The 10,829-nt window shown below is 50.8% G+C and overlaps 1 long non-coding RNA gene across 1 annotated transcript; it reads left to right on the top strand.

Moving 5' to 3' along the window:
• Window positions 1-4,583: 4,583 nt before the first annotated feature.
• On the top strand, window positions 4,584-7,734 carry LOC136310578 (uncharacterized). Its single transcript, XR_010726588.1, has 3 exons — window positions 4,584-4,796; window positions 5,921-6,144; window positions 6,819-7,734. It is a non-coding gene; the product is annotated as an uncharacterized lncRNA (long non-coding RNA).
• The last annotated feature ends 3,095 nt before the right edge of the window (window positions 7,735-10,829 follow it).

Here is a 10,829-nt window from a genome sequence, read left to right as displayed (position 1 = left end):
CAGGAGTCCCGGGTTTGATTCCCGGCAAGGGCACACAGGAGAAGCGCCCATCTGCTTCTCCACCCTTCCCCCTCTCCTTCCTCTCTGTCTCTCTCTTCCCCTCCCGCAGCCAAGGCTCCATTGAAGCAAAGATGGCCCGGGCACTGAGGACGGCTCTGTGGCCTCTGCCTCAGGTGCTAGAATGGCTCTGGATGCAACAGAGTGACGCCCCAGAGGGGCAGAGCATCATCCCCTGGTGGGCGTGCCGGGTGGATCCCGGTCAGGCGCATGCAGGAGTCTGTCTGACTGCCTCCCCGTTTCTAGCTTCAGAAAAATGAAAAAACAAAAAACAAAAAACTTAACACATTTGTGCCGGGACCTGCTGAATTTACTAAATCTTATTAAGAATGTATCTATATATGTAAAAAGATAACATTTTTGTCTTTTCTTTTTTTAACTCCTCTTTTTTACAAATTCTAAAAAGCACAACTCAAAAAATGTAACATAAAAATGTTTTTTGGGTTTTTTTTTTTGTATTTTTCTGAAGTTGGAAACGGGGAGGCAGACAGACAGACTCCTGCATGCACCTGACCGGGATCCACTCGGCACGCCCACCTGGGGGCGATGCTCTGCCCCTCTGGGGCGTCACTCTGTTGCAACCAGAGCCATTCTAGCACCTGAGGCAGAGGCCATAGAGCTGTCCTCAGTGCCCGGGCCAATTTTGCTCCAATGGAGCCTTGGCTGCGGGAGGGGAAGAGAGAAACAGAGAGGAAGGAAAGGGGGAGGGGTGGAGAAGCAGATGGGCGCTTCTCCTGTGTGCCCTGGCCGGGAATCGAACCCGGGACTCTTGTACGCCAGGCCGATGCTCTACCACTGAGCCAATCGGCCAGGGCAAAATGTTTTTTAATGTCAGAATAAATGTAATTTTGTCATATTTGTTTAATTATCATAAAAGCACGCTTGGACTTTATTTTTTTCTTTTTGACTTTATTATTATAGCATATTTCTCAGAAATTTGTATATAGTGCACCTACAATTATTTGTAGGATTTTAAATGCGCCCTGACTTCAAAAAGTTTGAGAACCACTGTCTTAGTGTTTACTAGCTTATTGAATCTTTGTAATAAACCCATGTTATTATCAAGACTTATTTGGAAACTGAGGCCCAGGGTCACATAGTAAGAGGCCGATTTGAACCCAGGTCTTTCTGGCTTCAGAGCCTCTGCTCTGAAACACTCAGCCGTACTAACTCGTCACCTTTACCCTTCTCCATGCTTTGCTCTTGACGTGGGCCCGGCCAGGCAGCCTGGGGATAGGGCCGAGGATGCAAGTCATGCTCTAGGGGTGCCCTGCCTAAAGCAAGGGCAGAGCTGGGCGTGAGTAGGCGGCACGGGCAATCTGGGTGGGGGTACTGCAGTCCAGACTCCCTTTGTGAGCCAGAGTGAAAGCCGCATCCTTCGTAACAAAACCACGGAGGCTTTTCACAGACTGGATACTTTTCCACTAGGAACGCCCATGTGAAAGTAATCACTAGCGGGTCTGTTAGGAGCGGTGAGTAACATCTGACATTAACCGAAAGAACGGGCTGTGCGTTTGGCTACTTCTCTTCTTCTTCTAATCTTTCCTTTTTTTTTTTTTTCTGTTGGAAAGCACTCGTTTTATTTCACAGGTCCTATGTGCCAGCTATGGCTATAGTCCTGGTTTCAAAAACTCTCTCCGGACCGATTCTAGAAAACTGACTGCTGCCACTCATGCCAAGCCAAGAGTGCTTCTGTCTGCCCTGAATGCTGAGCTTTTCCTTTGACTTTTTTTTTTTTTTTAACACAGGGACAGAGAGAGAGTCAGAGAGAGGGATAGATAGGGACAGACAGACAGGAACGGAGAGAGATGAGAAGCATCAATCATCAGTTTTTCGTTGCGATACCTTAACTGTTCATTGATTGTTTTCTCATATGTGCCTTGACTGTGGGGCTACAGTAGACCGAGTGACCCCCTTGCTCGAGCCAGCGATCTTGGGTCCAAGCTGGTGAGCTTTTGCTCAAACCAGATGAGCCCGCGCTCAAGCTGGCGACCTCGGGGTCTCGAACCTGGGTCCTTCTGCATCCCAGTCCCATGCTCTATCCACTGCGCCACCTCCTGGTCAGGCTGACTTGTTTTTAATGGAAACAAATCTACAGAATAGAGAGCAGGACACTGTGCCTCTGGGAGGCAGCCCCGCGGTTTTCTTTAGTGCATTAAGAAACTAAGTTTCACATTAATCAGGTTTCTTGCTAATTTCTCTCTCTTAGCATCCCTTTCTTCCTTTTCTTTTTCTTTCTTTCACAGGATTCCCCCAAGCTTAGTTTTTCAGTTGCCAAGACTCCTTCTATCTATTATTACTTTTTAAATAAGTCATCACGTTGCCCAAGTGAGTATATCTAAATTGGAACAAGTAGGACAGAGTTTTCCACACAGTGGATTTTTACAGAAAACATGCTAATCTCAGGATGTGGGGAACATTCCCTTGGACTCATACAAGTGCCGCACGATCTTCAGAATCTAACCGGGCCTCCTCCAGCCTACCCTAGTAGGAGAGGCCAACGGATGGCACTGTGAGACCCGCATGAACCTCCCTCCTGGGACCACGGCTCTCTTGAACCTGAATATGGTTTTTCAGATCCAGTCATTAGACCATTCATTAAGCATCCATATGGTAAACCCAACACTTTGGGCAATTAGCAATAATGAGTAAGAGCACAGAACCAGACCAGTTTAAAAAAACAACAACAACAACCTCCATCTATTAGTCATATTTTCAAGTTACCAATTATCAAACACTTCCATAATCAAGAATAAAAAACATCTGTTGAAAAAGCAGACTTTCGAGATTGTGACATCAGGATTGGGTTGAGCTGCGTGAGTCAGAGTGGAAATTCACTAGGTCCACCACAGAGCGAGCAGTGTAAGGTGATAAGACTGGCAGGGGCCGGAACCAATGGCTGGAACCGAAGAGAATCCGGTGGCCAAAGCTGAATATCAAGATGTCAAGATTCGGGCAAAATTGTTACAAAATTTAATAATGTTCAGTGTACTATAGACTTTAGGGGTCATGGACCACGTCTGTTTTTGCTGGCCATTGTATCTCCTGCATTACCTTATTTGTACTGGGTCAATGCATGCAGAACAGGTGCATGGGGGGACGTGTACCCACCCCTTGTAACACATTTTCATTTTAACATCGTGGTGACGAGTGAGGGTGTCGGAGTCAGACCTGGATCGGAATCTGCCACTTAATAGCTGGAAGTCCTGAGAACGCCACTTAAGACTTTCTAAGCCTTGGTTTCTTCATCTGAAAACAAGATATGTAAATAGGACAATATGTACCTCAAAGCATGGTTGTGAGCATTCAATAAAATGATCCAGGTGAAGTGCCCGGCATGCAGAAGGCACACAGCAAACCTCCAGTTCTCCAAGTGGGTTCCCAGACTCCAGTACTGGCATCACTACGAATCCTTCAGAATGGCAAGTTCTCGGTCCCACCCCAAACCCATAGAAACAGAAACTCTGGATGTGGGCCCCAATGACCTTTGTTTGTTTATTTGTTTATTTATTTATTATTATTTTCTTTTCCAAGTGAGAGGAGGAGAAATAGAGAGACAGACTCCTGCATATGCCCCAACTGGGATCCACCTGACAACCGCTGTCTGGGGCCAATGTTCTGCCCATCTGGGGCTATGCTTGCAACTGAACTATTATTTATAGCACCTGAGGCAGAGCCTCCACAGAGCCATCCTCAGCTTCTGGGGCCAATGTGCTCAAACCAATCGAGCCATGGCTGTGGGAGGAGAAGAGCGAGAGAAGGGGGGAGGGAGAGGAGTAGAGAAGCAGATAGGCATTTCTCCTGTGCACCCTGACCAGGAATTGAAGCCAGGACACCTACACGCCAGGCTGATGCTCTGCCACTGAGCCACCGGCCAGGGCTATCCAACAATCTTGGTTTTAATAAGATTTCAAGGTGACGCTGAAGAAAGCTAAAGTGTGAGAACCACTGCAGTAAATGCCAGGAATAATAATAATAATAGCTAGCATTTATGGTACGATAATATATTGATATTATTATTACTTTGACAGGGATTGTGTAGCATAATACTTTTAGTTCAGTTGCTGTTTCGGTTGGTTTGTTTCGTTGTTTTCCAAACCAAGTTCCGGGAGGCTCTGGGTTCACGGAGACACACAGGAGCCCACCGCAAACTGCAGAGGGGCAGATCAGAGACAAGGCCCCGCTCTGCTCCGACGTGAGCCCCGCCTGATGGGCTTCATGTGCTTCCGCTCCACTCCGTGTTAAGTTTGCTTGACAAAAGTGCTCTGCTCTGAGAGACATCTCCTGAAAAATCACTGCCTCGCCCAACCTGCCAATGGGAATTGGGCCAGGCCATGGGGGGAGACATGGGGCACTAGAAGATTTTTCCCGGGATTGTCACCGCATGGGATGACATTCAGATCCAAACTCCACAAGCATCCTTTGGGGACTGGGCTGGGAACCTCTCATCATACATTGATTGTCTCATTAAAGCCTGGCAAGGTGTTACAGTCCCTCCTTTCCAGAAGAGAAAACGAAAGTGCGGAGGAGAGCGTAAGGAAAGGTCTCCAAGGTCACACAGCTAGTGCAGCTGGGACTAGAGGCCAGATCACCTGATACTGAGACTTGTCATCATTCTCCAAGAATGGCTGCTGGTCACGCTTGAGCGGGTCACCACGCTGCTGCGCAGGGAAATCGCCCATGGGGGCTCCAGGTCACTCTGCAGGGACGTTCAGATTGTATTCTCAGTCTAACAAGTGGTAAGCAGCTGGCTTCTCTTCCACTATTTGCTCAGCACCAAGGCCTGGGACAACTGATAGGCTTTTTCCAAAATGAGTCATGGTCACAAGGAATTAGAAAGTCCCCATTCAGAGAGGGGCTGTTCCCTGTTTGCTCAATCAGTCAGGCTGGGAAGATGATCTCAACATACTGGATATGTAGTAGTGAGCTGAGAGTTCAAGAATCTCAGTCTCCACCTTAGAGTCACGCCAGATTTATTGTATGGTCTTAGGCAAGGCAAGATTAACCCTGTAGGCCTTGGTGAAATGCCTAACTAAACTGCTGAACCTGTTACTCAGTCATCTAAGGTGGGCTTTGTTTTTTTTTGTTTGTTCGTTTTTTGTTTTTTGGGTTTTTTTTGTATTTTTCTGAAGCTGGAAACGGGAAGAGACAGTCAGACAGACTCCCGCATGCGCCCAACCGGAATCCACCCGGCACGCCCACCAGGGGCGACGCTCTGGCCACCAGGGGGTGATGCTCTGCCCCTCTGGGGCGTCGCTCTGTCGCGACCAGAGCCACTCTAGTGCCTGGGGCAGAGGCCAAGGAGCCATCCCCAGCGCCCAGGCCATTTTTGCTCCAATGGAGCCTTGGCTGTGGGAGGGGAAGAGAGAGACAGAGAGGAAGGAGAGGGGGAGGAGTGGAGAAGCAGATGGGCGCTTCTCCTACGTGCCCTGGCCGGGAATCGAACCCAGGTCCCCGGCATGCCAGGCTGACGCTCTACCGCTGAGCCAACCGGCCAGGGCCTAAGGTGGGCTTTGAAACAGTTAGATGATACTGAGAGATCGCTGGGCTCCTTGCAAAACTGCATCAGACAGGATATTTTGTTGCTGACTGCAGTAGCCATTATTCACTCGTTACCCCGTTCCACAAACGGTTGCTGAGCACTCCCCAAGGGCCAGGCCTGCGCCAGGTGTGGAGGACACAGCTGCGTACAAGACCCACGTGGCTCCAGCCGTCTCGCGGGCTCCAGCTCTGGGAGGGTGGGGAATAGCTGCTAATGGTCTGCGCTGTGCTGATCACACGGAAATAACGTTAAGTATTTATAAGGTGCCAGACACGGTACTAGGTGTTCCACACAGATTATTTCCCTTGATTCTCACCACAGCCCTACCCAGAAGGAATAATGATCTCTACGTTACAGAAGAGGAACCCGGGGCTCAGAAAGGTTAAGCAACTTGCCAAAGCTGAGTTCACTGTTACTAAAATGGCAGGGTCTATCTGACCTCACAGCCGTGCTCTGAGCCTCTGTGTCATAGGCATCTATGTACACAGATACCCACGTCCAAGGAATACCTCTTTTCCCATGCTTGGAAGAATATCTGGCCTACGGTGAGTTCTTAGTCAACAGTGTTTCAGTACATAGACCCATCTGGGTTCAGCTAAAGACAGAAGGTCCAGACGATGAGACCAGCGGGGGTCGTGGGAACCGAAGCGATCATTTTGAAAAGTGGGGGCAGTAGGGAGGGAGCCCCCCGCAATAGCAGCCTGAGAGCCAGGCGGAAGCAGAGGGAAGCCCGAGACCGCCATCAGGGGCCGAGAAGCTGCAGAGCCGGGGACTGTCCCTGTCAGCAGTTTCGGGGGGGAGGGGTGGTGGTCGTCCACCCGTGTGGCATGGAAGGAGGAGGCTCAGAGAGAAGGCTGGTGTGGCACTGGTGGCTGGGTTTCTCCTGCTCCTGACCCACCGCCTTGTCCAGGGTGGCGGCGTTCACCTCTGGGCTGGGCTGGGCACACAGGGATGATTCTCCACTGGTCCACGGATGCAGGACTGGTTAAAATGTGACGACAGTGGTAATCCGCTGTCTTTATAACAGGGCACCATTTTCTCTCCCACCACCGCCTCAGCTACTTAGCTTTAAATAACACTGTTTTGGAAAAAGCATGTTCATTTGAAAGTCCCATGTTTGGCTTGTTAAAATCAGGTTACTCAATATCCCTGCTAAAAGATATTTTAGTTGGTGGAGTCATGTGAGAAAAGTAATGTTATTGCCATCCTTTTGTTCAAGCCGCAGCAGAACACAACCATGTCGGATCCGGACATGCACAGAAGGAAGAAGCCCCAAGGCCAGAGTTAAACCCCAAGTGTTACTTCCTGTGGCAGGCTGACAACACGATGGCCCCCAATGACCCCCTGTCCCTTTGTGCCGTGTGTGGTTCCTCCCCTTGAGTGTGGTCGGCCTAGCAACTTCCTCCTTCCCAACAGAATACTGCGGAGGTGATGGGATGTTGCTTCAGAGATTAGGTTATCAGAGATGGTAGGTTCTGCCTTCTCAGCTCACACACAGGGATGGAGTGAACAGCCACATTGCACAGGACCACGTGGCAAGGAACTGTTGGCCTCCAGCTGACAGCCCAGCAAGGAATTGAACTCCTCAGTCCAATAGTTCAAGAAGAACTGAATTCTGTCAACAACTGCTGAGTACCTTGGAAGTAGATCCCTGCCCAACTGAACTTTCAGATGAAACCCCAGCCCTGGTCGGTACCCTGATTGTCTCCTGTGGGACTCTGAGACAGAACACCCAGCGGCCGTGTGCCCCGGCTCCCGGTGCACAGACACTGTGTGATAATAGATGTGCATCGCGTTAGTTTGCAAAAAAAAAAGTTTGTGGCAATTTGGCACGCAGCAACGGAACACGGAGGCACTGCCCACCTGGGTGAATTTGGGCAGGTTATTTCGTCTCTTTAAACCTCCATTTTCTCATCTGTCAAGACGGCAGGAGTAATAATAAAAATAAGGGAGGGGCAAAGGTAGGGTGACCATTGTTTGTAAGGAACATAATACAATAATTAATAAATACTAATATACAAGAATAAACTCTGTGTTTTGCATCATCATAACTGTAAACCTACTTTTGCCCCACCCTGTACGTCCGCCTTCTGGGAATTCAATTAGAAACTGCAGAAACGTGAGCGAATGTTAAATCTGCCGAGTGAATAAGGAGCCGGGGCTCCGCCGGGGCTGGAGTTCGCAGAATGGGGGTGAGAAGGGTGGGGTTACTCGGGGGGGGGGGGGGCTCCCTGCAGCCCTGAAGCTTGGAGTAATGAGGACCTGAACACACCAGGTCAAGAGAAGGGCAAGCCGAGCACCTCAGGGCCCGTCACAAGGGTTCAGCCAGACGGAGCTGTAGACTCAAAGGCCAAGCAGGGAGCAGTGCCAGGAGCGAGACGGAGGGAACCTTCGATGAGGTGCCCGCGAAGCCAACGGGTGGGAAGGGCTGACTCAGACACGGCCCTGGGTTAGACACACAGACCTCGACTTGCGTCCAGGACACTGGGATCCAGGACGCTGGGATCCAGGGCGGGGCCGCTCACCACACTGGGCTCCGAGCCCCCATCACATGTTATTAATGGAACTCCTCTGCACACTGCCCATAAATCCTACGAGACTCCTCTTCAGATGTGATGCCCAAACCTCGTTCGGACTCCTCCGCCCAACCGCCTGCTTGGCATCTCCAGCTGGACAACTAACGGGCATCTGAAGTCTAATCCGTCCAGTTCTGAAGTCCTCATCGTTCCTCCAAACTCTGCTCCAAACCTCCCACTTCAGTCTTGCCCCGAGAGCTCGGCAGGGAGCTGAGGCGGCAGAAGACGAGAATAACCCCACAGTACGGATCGTAAAAGACGCAAAAATCTAGATCAAAGAGCACAGAGTAAAAGTGGACGTCTTCCCCTCCTTCCTCCTGTTGCCTACTCCCCTCTTCTTAGAGGTAACTACTGTGAACAGTTAAATGTACACCCTCCTGGACCTGGCCCATGTACCTACTCCCCCCCAAAATGAAAGTATACATTTATTTCCACATAAATGCTATTATTGCCTTACGTGAATTGTTCCCTGACTTGCTCTTTTCAGGTGACCACACCTGTTAGAATTGTTTCTGTATCAGGAGCCACAGGGCTATCTGCAATCACCGGCCCGCGACCTTCCTGCTATTGAGGAACAGTTAGAATGTTTCCTTTCCAATTTTTAAGAACTGTTATGAGCAGTACAATGAACAAGCATATGCACAGTTATTTCTTCAGGATAGCCTCCTAGAAGTGGGGTTGTGAAGCCCAAGGGTTTGCACATCAAAAGCTCTTTAATGTGGCTGGTCCGATTTATACTCCCACCAGCAGCGTGACAGTGCTTCTGTGCCGAGGATAAGCATTCTCCAGCTTATACAAATTTGGCACCATACAAGTGAGGTCTTGTCTGAATTTGCAGTTTTCCTGGTGACTACAGAGCTGGAGCACGTGGCCATGTTTACTGGCCATTTAGAGTTGTTCTTCAGAGAACTGGCTCTCTCTATACGTGGTTCGCTTTCCTTATTGGATTATTTATCCCAAAGCACGAATGGAAAATCTGAGGACTGGGGGCGGTGCCGTTAGTTGGCTTGAAGTCTCACAAGTAGTCAGTGGCTGAGCTGGCACTTGAGCTTGGCACTGCTTTTTGGAAAAGCACACTCTCAGCTACCAGCTCAGTCATTCTGCCTTCTCGGGTATGCTCAGGGTAACAATAAATGGAAACCTAAAGGCTGCGTAAGGAAATGCGCACGCCTCACCTGCACAGGTGTGGCCCTTCCTGCTTCCCCGAGCCGCCCAGCCTTGTGCTCAGCTGCCCGTGCTGCAGAGCAGCTGGGCCTGCGGGAAGTCCCCGGGGAAGGTTAGAAGGGTGTACCTATCCAGCCACCGCGACTACTGCCCTCTGCTGGCCCTGGCTGCTTGCTCCACAGCGTTTAGCAGTTAAGATGCTCCTAACGACACAGGCAGCCAGGACTCAAGAACAACCTACAGCTCGCGGCCATTTCTGTACTTGAGCCAATGGGAGCTAGACAGCCCTTGGCCTTTGGTGCGATTCATTCTCCACAATCCCAACCCGAGACTGCTCCCTGGATCGGGCAGAGCTCAGCCATAAAGGAAGGGGATGCACCAGCGGCTGGGGTCCACTCAGCTGACGTCGCGCCAGGACCACCCTGCTCTTGTTTGTGGCAGAACAACCCCTTTCTTTGGGGGAGAGGTTTGCAGCCCCGCCCTTCGCTTTCTGTCGGGACTCAGCCTACCCCTCAGGGGGCCTGAGCGCCGGAGGAACACCTGCCCTATAAATAGAAGGACCCCCCACACACACATACCCAGCTGGCAGACTGATCAGCAACAGCGCCATGTTTTACATTCCGCACAGGACCAACTGTGGCCATGGCGGCAAAGGTCATCTCAGGAGATCAGCTGATGCTGGGAGGCAGGTGTTCAAGTCCAATAGCCTGGGGCCATCCCAGACCGGCACCAGACGCAGCCCCTTCTGCAGAGGGCCGTGGTTGGCGCACAGGGAGGCCAGGCAGCTCAGAGGGTTGGTTGATGATGTTGTTGACTGGCAAGTACATGAGCCTGATTCTTTCATCAGTCCACACTCACTCCCCCTCTTGGACAGCAAGGCGTTGTTCCTTGCGACCAGGTTACCACGACTTGAGGCTCCCTGAGCTCAGCACAGACCCTGCTGGAAAAAGCTGCTACAGGTAGAAAGTGGGCCCAGTCAGAGCCCGGTTCTGTCATCCAGTGGCCTGGCTTTGAAAGATGTCAGAGCTCCAATGCAGAGCTCTCCAATAGGAATCCCAGTTCCCGCCCTTGGGAAGAGCAGGGAGACAGCCCTCAGTCTTCTGCGGGGTCTGGGGCAGAGGGCTCACGTCTACGGGTGGGGCGACCTTACCTGGAAACCAAAGCCCATTCGAACAGGCACGAGGGAGAAGGGCAGGTCTGTAAAGGGAAAGACTGTCAGGGCAGCGAAAAGGAGGGAGGTGAGAACCCAGGAGGAGGAGATGGGCACAAATGGAGTTAAGTAACCGGGAAAGAAAGTCAGATGGAAGCGAGAAACAATAGGGTTCTGAGGACAATGGCTCTCAAAGGCCATCTGTGCCAACAGCTCCAAGGAGTCGGCGATCCAGCACCGGTGGGCTGGCCCTGGGAGGCCTTTGGGAGCCCTCCCCCCACCCTTTCACAACCATGAAATTTTGGGGCCAAGAAATAATGGGGGGGGGTGAGTATTCATG

This window comes from Saccopteryx bilineata, chromosome 7 (genome assembly GCF_036850765.1).
Source record: "Saccopteryx bilineata isolate mSacBil1 chromosome 7, mSacBil1_pri_phased_curated, whole genome shotgun sequence".
In the NCBI taxonomy this organism is placed as follows: Eukaryota; Metazoa; Chordata; class Mammalia; order Chiroptera; family Emballonuridae; genus Saccopteryx; species Saccopteryx bilineata.
Note: the sequence above shows the minus strand (reverse complement) of the source record. Positions and strands in the feature narration are given on the sequence as shown.